We start from the raw sequence: 18,499 nt of genomic DNA on the forward strand, positions 1-18,499 counted from the left end.
TTTTTTGAATTGTGCTTATTGTCTATGTTTTCTTTAGTTATCTTAATGATTTTATGGTTTTTCTTATGAATATATTTTGACAATTTATACATCGTGATGACCTTGAGGTCGTTATCGCCTAGATTTTCATTATGTAAATTAGTTTTGGGTTTGTAACCGATATAATAACATGATAAATACGCGCACATAAACGAGTGCAAAATAACATTCTTTATCGTTGTCTATAAATACATCTCTTCAATGAATACTGATAAAAACAAAATTGTAGCTTTCGGTGGCCGGGTGTTACCTTTCCACGTCAGTTTTAATATAGCATCGTACTACAGTACATGATATGTAAGTCATGAAGATGTTATTTTTACAGAACAACTAAATTATGTATAGTAAAGGATCCTACAAATTAATATAAGATACAGTCACAGAAAATAATTATATTTATAAGTACGTCTGAGCCAGTGACAACTCTACAACAGATTTATCAATCGGATCACCAGCAGTGATGTTGATACATGGCTGTGTACATTATGTATATACAACTTGTCTAAACATCAACCCAACAATGTTAGATCTGTAAATTTGATTTCGCAAATTTTTGGTTCTTGTGTCCTTGACCTCATTTTAATGGCTCAGTGACTACTTGAAATTTTATTTTTTGTAATGTCAAATTCTCTCTTATTATAAGTAATGGGATAAATATATTTAGTATGTGCGTAACTTGCAAGGTCCTCATGCCCGTCAGACAGTTTTCACTTGACCTCGATCTCATTTCATGGATCAGTGAACAAGGTTAAGTTTTATAAGTCTAAATTAAAAACAACGTTCAAACCTATGATTGCGTTGAATAAAAACCGCAATTTTTATACGTGTGCATGTAAAAACAATGTTGAAATTGAGTCTAGATACAGTACAAACAAAGTTTTCCAAAATACCAAAAGAGTGAAAAGTAAATTTTAACAAAATGCATTTGACTAGCAGGTCGAACAACTGATGTTCTTAAACCCTGCTGACTGCATTTGACAATTGCCAAATAAATTGATCACAGGATGTAACCAAATGGATCTTAATATCAATTTAATACTAAACAGAAAGCAAAAAACTTGCGGCAAAGATGTTTAATCACAAACATGAGGTGCAAAAATTAGAACACCATATCCGGATTTCCACTATTAATGTCTCTTCAGTGATGTTAGGGATTAAAACGGTATTTGGAAGGCCATATCATTTACCTTAATTTAGGATATACTCTTGAATTTGAAAGAGTCGAGATAGGATGAACGGATTATATAAACCGGAGGGAAAATACAGTACAAGCCCAAACGAAAAAATATAAACACATCTAAATTGAAAACAACGTTCAAACCTATGATTGCGTTGGATAAGGTTATATATACGACACGCCTTACTCATTAACATATTTAATCCACTCAATATATGGTAGATACTAAGAGATCATTACAGATAATGTGTTTATCGTTCTGCATGTATAAGTTCTAACTACAAATGAAACCATTTACTAAGCTACTCATTTACCTACTAATAAAGGTGGTTGGATCAAGATCCGTCTTTTATTGCTGTTATAGTGTTTATACCCAATGACGTCGTTTTCTTTTTCACCAGATTTTTTTCAAAACAAACGTATATAGTGGCTTGTCGAATACCCACAATGTCTTGAATCCTCAATTTGTTTCAAAGGTATAAGGTCAATTGTTTTGTTAATAATTTGAGTTTTTGAATCCACTAAAATGTATTTGGCTGTGTGCGTTACTGGTGGTCGAAAAAGAGAAAAAGCACATCGGGCGCATCAGTTTTGTTGTTATTTTCATGTTTCATAACACTGGGCTGATACAGCTGTTGATGGACAATATCAAGTCTCCAATTATAGAATCAGCTGTTGGTTGACTATAAGTCTTCGATGGAAGAATCAGCTTTTGGTGGACTATAAGTCTTCGATGATAGAATCAGCTATTGGAAGACTATCAGTCTTCAATGGTAGAATCAGCTGTTGGTGGACTATAAGTTTTCGATGGTAGAATCAGCTGTCGGAGGACTTTAAGTCTTCGATGGTAGAATCAGCTGTCGGCGGACTATAAGTCTTCGATGGTAGAATCAGCTGTTGGTGGAATATAAGTCTTCGATGGTAGAATCAGCTGTAGGAGGACTATACGTCTTTGATAGTAGAATCAGCAGTCGGAGGACTATAAGTCTTCGATGGAAGAATCAGCTGTTGGAGGACTATAAGTCTTCGATGGTAGAATCAGCTGTTGGAGGACTATAAGTCTTCAATGGAAGAATCAGCTGTTGGTAGACTATAATTCTGTGATGGTAGAATCAGCTGTTGGAGGACTATAAGTCTTCGATGGAAGAAACAGCTGTTGGTAGACTATAAGTCTTCGATGGTAGAATCAGCTGTTGGAGGACTATACGTCTTTGATGGTAGAATCAGCTGTCGGAGGACTATCCGTCTTTGATGGTAGAATCAGCTGTCGGAGGACTATACGTCTTTTATGGTAGAATCAGCTGTCGGAGGACTATAAGTCTTCGATGGTAGAATCAGCTGTTGGAGGACTATAAGTCTTTGATAGAAGAATCACCTGTTGGTAGACTATAAGTCTTCGATGGTATAATCAGCTGTCGGAGGACTATAAGTCTTCGATGGAAGAATCAGCTGTTGGTAGACTATAAGTCTTCGATGGAAGAATCACCTGTTGGTAGACTATAAGTCTTCGAGTGTATAATCCACTGTCGGAAAACTTTAAGTCTTTGATGGTAGAATCAGCTGTCGGAGGACTATCAGTCTTCAATGGTAGAATCAGCTGTTGGTGGACTATAAGTTTTCGATGGTAGAATCAGCTGTTGGAGGACTATAAGTCTTCGATGGTAGAATCAGCTGTTGGTTGAATATAAGTCGTCGATGGTAGAATCAGCTGTTGGTTGAATATAAGTCTTTGATGGTAGAATCAGCTGTCGGAGGACTATAAGTCTTCGATGGAAGAATCAGCTGTCGGAGGACTATAAGTCTTCGATGGTAGAATCAGCTGTTGGTGGAATATAAGTCTTCGATGGTAGAATCAGCTGTCGGAGGACTATACGTCTTTGATGGTAGAATCAGCAGTCGGAGGACTATAAGTCTTCGACGGTAGAATCAGCTGTTGGAGGACTATAAGTCTTCGATGGTAGAATCAGCTGTCGGAGGACTATAAGTCTTCGGTGGTAGTATCAGCTGTTGGTGGAATATAAGTCTTCAATGGTAGAATCAGCTGTCGGAGGACTATAAGTCTTTTATGGTAGAATCAGCTGTTGGTGGAATATAAGTCTTCGATGGTAGAATCAGCTGTCGGAGGACTATAAGTCTTCGATGGTAGTATCAGCTGTTGGTAGAATATAAGTCTTCGATGGTAGAATCAGCTGTCGGCGGACTATAAGTCTTCGATGGTAGAATCAGCTGTTGGTGGAATATAAGTCGTCGATGGTAGAATCAGCTGTCGGCGGACTATAAGTCTTCGATGGTAGAATCAGCTGTTGGTGGAATATAAGTCTTCGATGGTAGAATCAGCTGTCGGAGGACTATACGTGTTTGATTGTAGAATCTGCAGTCGGAGGACTATAAGTCTTCGATGGAAGAATCAGCTGTCGGAGGACTGTAATTCTGTGATGATAGAATCAGCTGTTGGAGGACTATAAGTCTTCCATTGTAGAATCAGCTGTTGGAGGACTATAAGTCTTCGATGGAAGAATCACCTGTTGGTAGACTATAAGTCTTCGATGGAAGAATCACCTGTTGGTAGACTATAAGTCTTCGAATGTATAATCAGCTGTCGGCGGACTATAAGTCTTCGATGGTAGAATCAGCTGTTGGAGGACTATAAGTCTTCGATGGAAGAATGAGCTGTTGGTAGACTATAAGTCTTCGATGGAAGAATCACCTGTTGGTAGACTATAAGTCTTCGAATGTATAATCAGCTGTCGGAGGACTATAAGTCTTCGATGATAGAATCAGCTGTTGGAGGACTATAAGTCTTCGATGGAAGAATCACCTGTTGGTAGACTATAAGTCTTCGAATGTATAATCAGCTGTTGGTGGACTATAAGTCTTCGATGGTAGAATCAGCTGTCGGAGGACTATAAGTCTTCGATGGAAGAATCAGCTGTTGGAGGATTATAAGTCTTCGATGGAAGAATCAGCTGTTGGATGACTATACGTCTTTGATGGTAGAATCAGCTGTCGGAGGACTATACGTCTTTGATGGTTGAATCAGCTGTCGGAGGACTATACGTCTTTGATGGTAGAATCAGCTGTCGGAGGACTATAAGTCTCCAATTATAGAATCAGCTGTTGGTTGACTATAAGTCTTCGATGGTAGAATCAGCTGTTGGAGGACTATAAGTCTTCGATGGAAGAATCAGCTGTTAGAGGACTATACGTCTTCGATGGTAGAATCAGTTATTGGAGGACTATACGTCTTTGATGGTAGAATTAGCTGTCGGAGGACTATAAGTCTTTGATGGTAGAATCAGCTGTCGGAGGACTATACGTCTTTGATGGTAGAATCAGCTGTCAGAGGACTATACGTCTTTGATGGTAGAATCAGCTGTAGGAGGACTATAAGTCTTCGATGGAAGAATCAGCTGTTGGAGGACTATAATTCTGTGATGGTAGAATCAGCTGTTGGTAGACTATAAGTCTTCGATGGTAGAATCAGCTGTCGAAGGACTATAAGTCTTCGATGGAAGAATCAGCTGTTGGAGGACTATAAGTCTTCGATGGTAGAATCAGCTGTTGGAGAACATACGTCTTTGATGGTAAAATCAGCTGTCGGAGGACTATACGTCTTTGATGGTAGAATCAGCTGTCGGAGGACTATAAGTCTTCGATGGTAGAATCAGCTGTCGGAGGACTATAAGTCTTCGATGGTAGAATCAGCTGTCGGAGGACTATAAGTCTTCGATGATAGAATCAGCTTTTGGAGGACTATAAGTCTTCGATGGTAGAATCAGCTGTTGGAGGACTATAAGTCTTCGATGGTAGAATCAGCTGTTGGTAGATTATATGTCTTCGATGATGGAATCAGCTATTGGAAGACTATAAGTCTCTGATGGTAGAATCAGCTGTCGGAGGACTATAAGTCTTCGATGGTAGAATCAGCTGTTGGACGACTTAACGTCTTCGATGGTAGAATCACCTGTAGGAGGACTTTAAGTCTTCGATGATAGAATCAGCTTTTGGAGGACTATAAGTCTTCGATGGTAGAATCAGCTGTTGGAGGACTATAAGTCTTCGATGGTAGAATCAGCTGTTGGAGGACTATACGTCTTCGATGGTAGAATCAGCTGTTGGACGACTTAACATCTTCGATGGTAGAATCACCTGTAGGAGGACTTTAAGTCTTCGATGATAGAATCAGCTTTTGGAGGACTATAAGTCTTCGATGGTAGAATCAGCTGTTGGAGGACTATAAGTCTTCGATGGTAGAATCAGCTGTTGGAGGACTTAACGTCTTCGATGGTAGAATCAGCTGTTGGAGGACTTTAAGTCTTCGATGGTAGAATTAGCTGTCGGTGGACTATATATAATGCGTTTCCCTCAGTTTTAGTTTGTTACCCTGATTTTGTTTTTTGTCCATGGATTTATGAGTTTGAATATCGGTATACTACTGTTGCCTTTATTTGATGGTAGAATCAGCTATCAGAGGACTATAAGTCTTCGATGGTAGCACCAGCTATTGGTTGACTATAAGTCTTCGATGATATAATCAGAGATTGTTATTTTCATTTTTTATAACACTGGGTCTATACAGCTGTTGGAGGACTGTAAGTCTCGGATGGTAGAATCAGCACAGCACAAAGTGCTTTGATACTGAAATGATTTATAACATACCTTTCTTGAATTGACCATTAAAAAGAAACTATGGATATTTTTTTCAGAATCGCTTTTGCGTCAACGTTTTAATCAGTGGGTGTCATCAAACGTACCACAATATAAGTATTGATGAATTTGAATAATGATATAGAAATTTATTACTGCTTGTTTCATTACATTTACAAATTCTCCAAAATTACATAATTTTCCTAAAAGATTTGCTAAAATAAGCAGAGCAAGTTTGATGCGTCACTGATTAGTCTTATGTAGACGAAACGCGCGTCTGGCGTATCAAATTATAATCCTGATAAAATATAATCCTGATAACTTTGATAAATAATGATGCAATTTCTGCATAATTGTAAATTGTATATCTCGCTAGTTGTGCTCTGTCTAAATATTTATAAAGCCTTAAAAACAGTATTCCAATTAGGAACCCAAACATAAGGTTCAATATACCTCTACATCAGGAATATACCTCCTCATTGAATAAAAGGTAAACGGGAAAAGGCTTGTTTATGCGATTTTACTCAGTTTTTCAAGTCAACAAGCAGTGGGTTTGACCTTAACGTTAATGATAATAAAATTGAATGCGACATTTGCGACTTCGTAAATTTATCTCCCTTAAATACGAAACCCAAAGAATTACATCTTAAAACTTACCTTGAAGAAATAGCGATCAAAGGCTGGTTGCTATTTCTCTTTCTCTTCAGGCCTAGTCAAAAGAGAGATAGTTCCTAAAGTCTGACTAAACCATTTGCAAGACTATAAGAACCAACTGAACGAACAAAAAAACCAATCTCATATTCCTTACTTAGCACAGACATACAACATAGAAAACCTAAGACTGAGCAACACAAACCGCACCACAAACCGATGATGATCTCATGTTCATTCATATGGACTTACTTATGTGAGCAACCCCAGCAGACATAATTGGATTACAGGACAATAATTGAAACCTAGTATTCTAAATTGAGTAAACATACAGCAGAGATATACAGCACGACTGCTTTAAAACAAAATACTATTGACTTGAAACAATTTAGATCCACATACAAATAAATCTGACAAACATGCAAACAAAACGTTATAGTAGCTATAGTACAAAAGAAGTAAAACATAATGTCATATACTTGCCCAAGTACACATTCAGTTAAAAATATAAAGGGACACAAGATAAAAACAAAAGTATTGATTTGTGTTTATTCTGATGTAGGCAAACCATCATCTGCTTGTGGCAAACTAAATATTTGATATTTTTTATTAGTGTTTACCACTGGGTCGATTGCACTATTGGTGGATGCTTCGTCCAACGAAGGTATCACTGGCTCAGTAGTCTGCACTTAAGATTTAATTGATCTGTTACTTTTTATGAAAATTACCTTTTTTTACAAAATAGAATTATTCGAAACACCTAAGTGTTACCCCCATACATAAAGTGTCTGAGTTGCATACGGCACAATTTTTCGGAATTGTTGATTTCTAATGCTCAACAACTTTGTAGTTGATTTGGCCTTTAACATGGTGTATTCGAGGTTTTTTTTTCGAGCACCACTGAGGAGTCTGATGTAGACGAGACTCAAGTCCTGCAGAACGAGTTAATAGTCAGGTATCTTTGTTAGCTTAAAAACTAGTAAACGAAAAAAAACGAACATTGTATTCAGCAACCAATGACAGCTTCTGCATTGCAAGCTTCATTTTATGGAAGGGACATACAGAAAGCAGCGGCGTTACAAATTTCGCGTTAAATTTAGTTTTGATGTTTTATGTGTCATGTTTTCCTTTTTTGAAGCTCGAATAAGTGATTCAAATTATTCAAGATACAATTGACATGGTATTAATATTTGAACTAAATGTGCCGCTGCTGGTTGACTATAATTCTCGACGTTAACACCCGCTAAATAGTTATACAGTGAGCTTTAATTCATGAATAGGGACAAACAATAAGTAAAACTATTAGCTTTAGTCGAGGATTACACTAGGCCATGGGTTAAAATTAAAATGGAGACAAAGACAAAGTTGCACGGCACTTGTTTAGAAGGAAACCCTTATGAGCCGAATGTTAGATATTTGTTTCTCTGAGATAACCTCCCAATGGTCCAAATACTTGTCATTGGGCGCATTATCAGTTATTCGATATCAGTTCGCTTTATCAAAACAAAAACATTCAATTTGATGAAAATTGAATATTTTGTTATTAACACATCTATTCCGTTTTTGGTAATAGGCTACAACTTATTTTGCGAAAGTGCCATCACCTAGAAAATTATAAAACATACGGCGAAGGATGTCAAATGTAGTTAAGCTATACATATTTGTTGATTAAACATTAATTATACTTGTATATCAATTCTACCAATAAAATCAGTGATGATTTAGGGATATTTAACTAATATTTTTTCAATGAATAAAATAGTCTCATCATATATAGATACCAGTATTGAAATTATATACGCCAGACGGTCGTTTCGTCTACAAAAGACTCACCAGTGACGCTCGAATAAAAAAAGTGAAAATTCCAAAAAAGATGAGTTCAAATAGGCAATCCATTAGCATAAAAGATTAAGAATAATAGTCATTTCGGTCCCTAACCAATTCGTACGCCCAATTTCGTATCCTAGCAAAAATCATTGCGTACCCCAACAATTTCGTACCTCATAAAATATTAACATGTATACCATTTCGTACCTCATTGATTATTTTTTCGAACCTAATAGAAGGTCTGTATGTATACCTTTTCGTACCTTATTGAAGATTTACATGTATGCCATTTCGTACCTCACGGACGATTTACATACATGTAATTTCGTACCTCACGGAAGATTTGTATGTGTTTCATTGATGTGCTACTTCGTATATCATGGAAGATATATATATATGCCATTTTGTACCTCATGGAAAGTTTGTATGTTTACCATTTCGTACAAATCCTGCAATTGAACAAAGTGTAATTATAACTATTAAAGTTTTCAATTGCTGCTTCAATAAACCAATCATCGGTTTTATAATTTTTTACGTCTAGACGTATAATTTTATTTATGTTGTATTTTTAGAAAACCTTAAAATCATGAAAAAACTTACTTACTAAAATAGGATACGAAATAGTTAACATTAAGTTCATGAGGTACGAAATGGTAGATGCATTTGGGCCATAGGGTACGAAATGGAAATTATTGTGGGTACAAAATGGTAAATGTTGGGTACGAAATAGTGTTTACAAAACTTTTAAAAATGATTTAAAGGTTGAACATTACAGATTTACGGTAATAATAAAAACAAGTATGTAAGAAATTCGAACTTCAAAGTATATTGAAGAAGGGGAAGTTAATAAAAACAGAAAAAAAACCACCATCAGGCATAACTAACCAACGAATCGAATGGAAAATAGAAGTCATATCCCTGATTAGGTACATGCATTTTCCTATGTAAGTGGTAGGTTTAACCTGATTGTATAGCTAGCTTAATCTCCAATTTGTACGTTTGTTGTTTGTAACTCTTTTATATTGACATCATTGGGTGAGCAACCCAAACATACATAACAGGTTAGTTTGACACTAATCTGAATCGAGCAGCCAGAATCTGTGTGCACATACATTGTAGAGATAAAAATAAAACTGACTTAAACATTCAACTGACTTAAAAATGTTATAGATTTTGGTACTGAGATGACCGTTGTAGTCAAATTCGATGTATATGTCAAAAAATGAGGTGGCTGAAGCTGTATCTGTTTCTTTAATATCAATTTCATAACAAAATATTTATAGAACCAAATCAGAAAAATATGTATTGTTAACGGAAAGAACTTCATCAACCAAATAATCTCGGTTCTATGCTCTTATTGTGTTTTACTAATTTCTGAAAGAACCATCATTTTGTTCGAAAAATATTTTTCCCTAGTCTGGATTATGACAGTTGTTTTCCACTAGTTCTGTTCTTTAATTAACTCTGTCATTTTGTTATTGACTTCCCCTACTTTAATTTACATTTGAGTTCGTTATTTTGTGCTCTACCTTTTTGCACGATTTTCATAAGACATGATAACTCTCAATAATGAAATGTTAAAGGTGATAAATTATGTGACACTGTCTCTTCTCCACAGATTATTGAGAAACGTTTTGTGATTGATTTAGATGCAATAGTTAGTGTTCTATATTTCTAGTCAAATAAAGATAACAAATACGTAATATGAAAAAAATATTGCATCTAAATCAATTTCAGAAAGTGAATTAAAACTCACAGTAACTGTTGATTATATGCAAATAACATATTCATGTTAAATCGATTTGGACATAAACAGTGGTTAATTGTACTGTTCAACATATGGTTGTAAATTTACATTTGTTAACAAACCTTTTATATGTTGTCTTACATAATATTCATTGTATTATAACATTAACGGATCAAAACAAATGATAATCAATATTAATATTAGCTTTATAATTCATATGGAGAAAAGTACTACTATCCTCATTTACTAACTGTATGATGTATTAGCATAACCTACATGTCATTGAGTATTTGCATAACCGAAATATTTGTAAGGAATTTGTTTATGCAAACACATATATATGGATCAAACAACAGAATTCAGCTTCGTACTTTTGAGCGACACTGCTGAGTCTTTTGTTGACGAAACGCGCGTCTGGTGTACAAATGTTTAACTCTGGTATTGATGATAAATCGCTAATCTGTTTCGTGTTATAGTTATCGTGCGAATTGTGTTATCAATTGAATTTCTTTTATTGGGTTCAAACGTTTATTTATGGACAGAACACCTTTTTACATAAAATATTCAGGCTTTGAATCTTCACGGTAGTTATAGTCCTTATGTCGGTCATCTAACATACAAAAGGTGACATCCACAGGAATGTCAATATTTTCTGCGTTTTAAGCTCTCTCTGGATTTGCCATTATTAGGAAGTTCAAATTCGAAACTTCAAAATCCAATCTGAGGTTTTCTTTTCTTGGAGAAGTCAAAATTTAAGGTTCGTCATATATTTAGATTTATCGACAGATGTTTTTGTCGATTGCTATATATTCTGCAACACATGTTGTCAAAATATTAACCTTCACAGAAATAATGTGTCTGTCCATTATGGGTATAATGAACTTTTCAGCTAGAGAAACAATTTACCAGATTTTGAATTACCCAGCCTATTAAGAAAAAAATTAGGGTACTAATTAATGCAGCTGATTGATAAGCAAACTCATCATATATAAGATTGTGCTACCTTAATCGATTTGAACACAGTGGTTAATTTTACTGTTCAGCACATGGTTGTAAATTTACATTTGTTGACCTTTTATATGTTGTCTTACATCATAGTTATTGTATTATAACATTAACGGATCAAAACAAAGGATAATCAATATTAAATATTAGCTTTATAATTTCATAAAAAAAATGTTACTTTCCTCATTTACTGAATGTATTAACATAACCTATATGTCATGGAATATTTGCATAACCGAAATATGTGTAAGGAATTTGTTTACGCAAACACATATATATATATATATATGGATCGAACCACTGACGGGTTCTCAATGCTTTCAATTTCGTACTTTTGTCCACACTGTTGAGTCTTTTGTTGATGAAACGCACGTCTGGTGTACAAATGTTTAAATCTGGTATTTATGATGAGTTTATTCATTTAGAATTGTCTATTTGTGTCGCTGAATCGCTAGTCTTCTTTGTGTTATAGTTATCGTGCCAATTGTGTAATCAATAAGCTTTTGTTTTTAGATTAATCTTGCACTTTTGACATAAGATATGTTGCTCTTCCTCTCCACAGGGATCAAAGCCCATCCACGATCGTCTAAACCTAACATTTATGTACGGCTACTTTATTTCATCCAACGGAATGTCAACATTTCCAGCGTTTTAAGCTCTTTCTAGATTAAACTTCATCAGGAAGTTCGAATTCGAATTTGATGTTTTCTTTTCTTGGAGAAGTTATATTTTAAGGTTCTTAATATATTTAAATTATCGACGGATGTTTTCGTCGATTGACAGATTATTTTCAAATACAGAGTGTTTATTTTTAAGCACCGCGCTCAAAAAAAAAGAAATTAAAATGCAAAAAAAAGTACGGAGTTTAAAAGCCTTGAGAATGACAAATTCCGAAAGAGTTTGATAATTCCTGAGGTAGAAATCCTCAGCTTTTCGAAAATCCAAAGTTTAATAAACAGTGAGCTCTAGGTAGACGTAATAAAACTAAACACTGGAAGCTATTAAACCAAGAGTTCCAAATGGTGAAATTGAAATCATCCCCTCGTAAATTTTACGGACACCATCACGAGATGGTTGACCGTTATGGAATAACCGTTTCACAGATGATATCGGATATTTTCCTTATGACGTAACAACAATACCATTCTCTTTTCACGAATGTGACCTTCCGAATGAGACTGTTTAACGGATTTGTTATAACAGAAACAACACGACGGGCGTAGAACGACCTGCTTACCCTTCCGGAGCATCTGAGATCACCCCCAGTTTTTGGTGGGGTTCATGTTGCTTGGTCTTAACTTTTCTGTGGTGTGTCTTCTGTGCTGTTATTTGTCTGTTTGTCTTTTTATTTTTTAGCCATGGTGTTGTCAGTTTATTTTCAATCTATGAGTTTGACTATCCCTCTGGTATCTTTCGTCCCTTCTTTGATCAAAACTAAATTTGCGATGTACAATGAGCACACGGATTTTCTTCTTTATATCTGTCCGACATTGTGGCTGTTTTATGCTCTCTTCGCTACAAATGTTTTGTCGTTCTTGCAGAAAAAAGCATCAAACCAGATTGATTTATGCAAAAACCATTATTTTCGAATGTTTCAATGAAAAACGTTGGATTTCCACATTTACTGCTAAATCATTCAAGAAAGAGGAGATTTGAGACAACAACCCGACCAAATAAAAAACATCAGCAGAGGGTCACCAACAGGTTTCAATGTAGCGAGAAATTCCCGCACCCGGAGGCGTCCTTCAGCTGGCCCCTAAACAAATATATACTAGTCCAGTGATAATGAATGCCATACTAATTTCCAAATTGTACACAAGAAACTAAAATTAAAATAATACAAGACTAACAAAGGCCAGAGGCTCCTGACTTGGGACAGGCGCAAAAATGCGGCGGGGTTAAACATGTTTGTGAGATCTCAACCCTCCCCCTATACCTCTAACCAATGTAGAAAAGTAAACGCATAACAATACGCACATTAAAATTCAGTTCAAGAGAAGTCCGAGTCTGATGTCAGAAGATGTAACCAAAGAAAATAAACAAAATGACAATAATACATAAATAACAACAGACTACTAGCAGTTAACTGACATGCCAGCTCCTGACTTCAATTAAACTGACTGAAAGATTATGATTTCATCATATGAACATCAGGCACAATCCTTCCCGTTAGGGGTTTAGTATCATACCATCATAACATATATGAGGAGAACATAACCCGTGTCATGCCAACAACTGTTTTTAGAATAAATGTGTTTAGTTCCGATGCAAAGACCTTATCAGTGACCTTATCAATGTTAACGCCAAAACATGCAATCTTTAATGACTTGACAACAGTATCGTAATTATATCCCTTCTTAACAAGTCTATTCAAAGGTTTTGTAAGTTTCAGAGGTGAATACTGACACCTTTGTGCTTTATAAGGAATATTTCCATAAAAAATTGGATGTGAAATACCCGAACGTATTAGAAGTCTGCATGTTGAGCTATATTTACGAATGATGTCTTTATACCGATGATAAAATTTAGTAAATGTTTTGACAAGTTTGTGATATCGAAAACCCTGGTGTAATAATTTTTCAGTAATACAAAAATTTCTCTCGTTAAAATCTAAAACATGGTTACATACACGAGCGAATCGTACAAGTTGAGATATATAAACACCGTAATATGGTGACAAGGGAACGTCACCATCTAAAAACGGATAATTAACGATAGGAAATGAAAAATCATCCCTTTTATCATCTCCGTTGCAAAAATCCTCATAAAGAAGGACAAATAGCTGGATCCTTAAGAAGTTTGATTTAACATCTTTCGTCTGTTCCTTTCACCATTGTTCTTACAGTAGATGGTGTTGTTCAGAAATATTGTGATGAGGTATATTCAACCAGCGATGTGATGTTGATTCTTAAAGTGTTTAAATATTTACTCAAAAGTCTTCAAACACAATCTCTGCGATGATGTTCTTGCGTGTGTTTGTGCAGTGTTTCTGTCATGTAGTGTTTTCATTTTAGAAATCATTTCTACAGATTAACTGTTTGCAAAAGTATGAAATATTCGAAATACTAAGGATTTTTTTTTACCCCAGGTATAGATTACCTTAGCCGTTTTTGGCACCACTTTAGGAGTTTTGGGCTCTCAATGCTCATCAACTTTATACTTGTTAAACTTTTCAACTTTTGATCAGAGCCCCACAGATGAGTCTTATGTAGACGACACGCTCGTCTGGCGTATCAAATTATAAGCCTGGTACCTTTAACTATAAGCGATATATTTTGTAACATTGTTATAAAGCGGAAGGTTTGGATAGCCATTTTACCAGGTTCAACCCACCATTTTTTCTTAAAATGTACTGTACCGAGTCAGGAACATGGTAGTTGTAATCCAATAGTTCGTTTCTATGTATGTTGGCGTTTGTTTTTGTTGCACTTCATTGTTCCTGTTGTTTTTTTGATTCCCTTTAATAGTTGATGTGTTCCCCTCGATTTTGATTTTTTGAACTGGATTTGTTTTCTCTAAATCTATTTATGACATTTAAACACCGGTATATTACTGTTGCCTTTATTTACAATTTGAAGTATTGTCAAAACCTTTGATGTTCTACTGTTTGCCCTCAACTGAATTATACACTACATCGTTAAATTAAACAAAACTTTGTCTACAACAAAGAGGGAACGTAGATACAAATATAAATTGCTTTGTGTCATGCACAAATCTTTTTTTAATAAGCACATGGTTTTCTTCAACGACTATTTCGAAGATTATATTATTAAAATAATGTTTTTTTTACAAACAACATATGTGTTGTGTTCGGTTGAATGAAATTTCAGCAGACAGTCAACATTCCAATTGGTACTTATCATTCACTCCTATTAGATTATTTGTTATTCAGTCGAGAAGAAAAGGGCATCTTGCAAATATCTTTAATTTCACTTTCAGATTTAATGATCATGTTCTGTCCCTCAATAACCCATATTTCAATGTGTGCTTGCAATTCAAATATCCGAGTGAACTTTAGATAAATGATACAATCGAAAAAATATATATGCTTCATATCGTGATCTTATCTTCAATACTGACACTGATTATCAAATTCACAATTTGAAGCCGTGACATGGCCTTTATTTTATCGTACGACACCTAATATTTTATTTATGTGACGCGGAGTTCCGAAGAATGACTGAAATAAACACTTGTTGTCGGTATTTCTTATACTTCTAGATACCACTATATTTGTCGACACACCCGGTCTCGTTCCTTCTGCAGTTCACGCGAGATTTTATTATTTTTGCTTTGTAATCTTGGTTTGTCTTTTTTTAATCGATCTACAATATTTGAATATTGATCAACTACTGTCAACTTAATTTAAAACTTCTATTGTGTCAGATTTGAAGGAGTAACGCACGGAATTTAAGAAATTTTAAAGACTTGTCATCAGTAAGCCTTAAACCCAGGAAAGCGTACCTGCCAACCATTTTTTATTCGTGACTGTAATGTAATAACAATTTTCTTGTATTCCAAACATATTTGTATGTTATCATTTCACATTTTTATGACTTGACTGAATAGTATGATAAAAGGCTTTTTCTCCCTTAGATTCTACCTCTGAATTAAAGAATAATTCCTTTTATCTGTCGTTTTCATACAGTACTAAACTTGTAACTGAATAACAAAACAAAGTCTTTGGTTATGACGGTTTTATTTACTTATGTTATCATCGATTGACATATTATTTGCAACATAGTCCGTCACCTAACTCTTTACCCTCGCTAGTACAACGAGTCTGTCCAACCTTAGTAACGGGACAGACAGAGGGTATATTGCATACTTTGTCTGAAATAAATTAGAACCATGTTTTTAATTGAATAGTAGAAACAAATAGTAGTATATAGAAAAAATAAAGAGTTTTATGTATAAGGTACTGTTATCAATTATTTACGACTTAATTATAAGTTTGAATGTCCTTTTGGTATCTTTCGGCTTTCTTTGTGGACGTATACGCTAACGACATTTAATCCTTTCGTAGAAAAAACAAATATATTTTTGTTTTATATATTTGTATATGAAATTTTTCTGGTACGTTGGTCTTGAACGTCCCAATGAATAAGCAATGTACACTGAAATCGGTACCATACAGTCTTATAACCAGCACAGTCAGTATCGTTCTTACCGAGTTCTTTATTGTAGCTACGGTAGTTGGATAATCCTAATGATGTGCGTAATAATTATATAGTGTTCTTGAACTCGTTGTAGTCAGGTCAGGCAACACGCGTTAACATGTTTGTTGTACTGTTGAGAAACTAAATGTTTTATATTATATTTCAGGAAGCCTTAAATTTGGTTTCAATTATAATATTAGTTTATTCACTTTTGTAGAACAAATGCAATACGTTATTGAGGTTCGATTATTTAAAATGTGGTTTCCGCTGGACGTATATTGGTTAAAATATTTTTCTAAAATCACTTTTAGAGTAGCTTATTCTATGCAAAGAAATGCATATAAGTTTAAAATAAATATAGCAAACATTAATTTCCAAATAATATGTTCGTTGATATTGTATAGATGGAAGTCGTATAGATGATAGAAATAGACAACTGTGATACCGGTGATGTTACAGCGAAACACTTAATATTTGCCCATTAAATCAGTAATAAAGCTTTTACTCACCAGGAAGAATAACTGAAATAAATCAACTGTTTTCAATGTATAGCAAACATGTAATACTTTCTTATTATCAATAAGAAAAAGTGGTATGCGTTCCAGTTAGTCTTAAAATGTTGTTTAAAAATGAATGCTACATAGACATGATAAAAACATATTTTGCCTTTTCGATTTCGAATATCATATACTTCATAAAAATTAAAATGACATCAGAACACCTACTTAGTACGAAACTAGATAATTATAATATAGATGATTAAGTTTTGTGTGTTGTACTTTATTACTTTAACTATTCCCTTGTCTTTACGTTTTAATGAGAAATCAACTGATGAACCTTATTCTTAGTCTTCAATGTCAGATCATTAGATATTTTGATTGGTACTTGGACTTTAACACCATTTAAAGCTCTCGTGGCTCTATCGCGACGACCTGAGGTGGCAAGTGTTTCGGTGTGAAGGTAAGAGTGTCTGTAGACAACTATCGATCTTCGGCAGGAACTCAACCAATTCTAATCAATTATGATCAGATTGAACTCATATATGGAACAAGATCATTTGGTAAAGAGAGAGACAGTAAGAGAAAGAGAGAGAGCTTTCTCAGAGGTAGTGCAAGTGGTGTGTAATACTTCGGCAATAAGAATGCTGAACCTCCAAATAATGTCTTTTGAATTCCACAATTGTACCAAATGTATTCTATTCTTTTGTAAAAAAAAAATATTTGTAAATTAAGATTATTATCATGAAGATATTAAAGAGTTTTTTTTAAGATTTGGATTAAATGACTACTTACCCACTGAACACTCTGAAATCATAAAACAACAACTCTAAGAATAGTATAGTCGAGTGTAATGCAACATTTAACGTTAACACGATTTAAAATCTCACAGCGGTATACTACTGTTGCCTTTATTAATTCGACCCTTACTTCATTTTATTGAATTTGTATTTACATTGTGTCATAGATTAAAATTATGCGTTCAGAGTGTGTTCACTTATGTTCATATGTATTTTGATTGAGTTAAGCCATATCAAATGATATTTAATAGTGTGCCTGTCTATGTTGTGATGTTAAACCATTGTTTCGGGTAAGGGTGAATTTTGGTACATATTAAAACGTTTAAAGCTGCTGCATTTGTTTGCACATGTCCTAAGTCAGGAACCTGATATTCGTTGGTAACTTTTGTTGATGTGGTTCATAAGTGTTTCTCGTTTCTCGTTTTTTTTAAAGATAATACCGTTGGATTTTTTTTTCTGTTTCAATGGTTTTACACTAGTCTTTTTGTGATCCCTGATAGCTTTTTGTTCGGTGTAAGCTAAGGTTCCGTGTCGAAGACCGTACTTATAATGATTTTTCTTTTACAAATTGTGACTTGGATATTTTTATATCTTGTTTCATAAAAAGTGCTGCATTTATATTAAATTACAAATTGTCTGGAACCTTTTTATAAAGTTATAAAGAACTGAAGTATTAACATAATTTGTATTAAAGATATTCGTGTACTGTCGAATGATCGTATACTCTGGAAAAATGTTTACTCTGTGTACTCTAAAATACTGATTAAATAACGAAGTTGATGAAAAGTGAAAATTCCTGCCAAAACTCTTGCCAAATACATCTAAGTTCATCTATTCCTGGGGCAAAATAGACAGCATTTCGAATACTCAAAGTTAATTTATAATTATGACCATATCCATGAGGCCCTTGTAGCTTGCTAAAAATGGAAAAAATGTTAACAAGAGAGACG

Source organism: Mytilus edulis, chromosome 10, assembly GCF_963676685.1.
Source record: "Mytilus edulis chromosome 10, xbMytEdul2.2, whole genome shotgun sequence".
NCBI lineage: Eukaryota > Metazoa > Mollusca > Bivalvia > Mytilida > Mytilidae > Mytilus > Mytilus edulis.